Below are 761 nucleotides of genomic sequence, written 5' to 3'. Positions count from 1 at the left end.
GTATGGCCAGATGAGACGCAAACTACGTTTTCTCGACTGGATAACCAGTCTCGCTAGTAAAGTTTTGATGGATGAAGACTGCAATCAAGGTAAAGATGAGACGATTGCGGTGGCGTACAGGATCCGTACAGTAAGCACGCGTGAGTCCATTATAATAATGTGTGTATGAGTGCTCTTGATGCACTGATCGCACATTGTATTTATGCACAGGCACAGACATTTCCATAATGTTTTGATTTGTCATGTTTATGTTGCTGTGTTTAGTTATACTGAATGGGTCCATGTACTGTGTATATATGCAGTCAGCAGGCGATTGGTTTAGGGTTTTTTTGGCATCACCATGTGGTCCTGTTCGGTATCGCAACTTGACTTCTCTAAAATGTAAAAAAGTGGTTGCTGTTGCACTGTACACATACTATACAATTCATATATATATATATATTATTATTTTTTTTGCATTTTTTTTCTTTCATATGTGCTCATATGGGCTCCTTATATCATGTGGTTCTTTGGTGTCCTTTTGGAGTCCTTTTTTGGAAAGACATCTACATTTATCCTGAGAAAAGCTTGCAGAAAATACAGATTTTTGAGAATGACCCTTCAATCTTACTTTGCTGAATATAGCAAATGATGACAAAATAACCATTTGAAACGAGATAAATGGTCTTAATTTCATGAAATGTGCAATTAATCGCGATGTGATTAATCTGATTCAAATTTTAAATTTATTGACAGCCCTAATATATATATATATATATATA

General features: G+C 35.2%; 1 protein-coding gene across 1 annotated transcript in view; it reads right to left on the bottom strand.

Annotated features, from left to right (window-relative positions):
* LOC107548910 (guanine nucleotide exchange factor VAV3) overlaps positions 1-761 on the bottom strand; it is a 41976-nt gene that overhangs the window by 31453 nt on the left and 9762 nt on the right. The window lies entirely within an intron of this gene.

Source organism: Sinocyclocheilus grahami, unplaced genomic scaffold, assembly GCF_001515645.1.
Source record: "Sinocyclocheilus grahami isolate Dianchi unplaced genomic scaffold, SAMN03320097.WGS_v1.1 scaffold357.1, whole genome shotgun sequence".
Classification (NCBI taxonomy): domain Eukaryota; kingdom Metazoa; phylum Chordata; class Actinopteri; order Cypriniformes; family Cyprinidae; genus Sinocyclocheilus; species Sinocyclocheilus grahami.
This window is presented reverse-complemented; position numbering and strand designations above follow the sequence as displayed.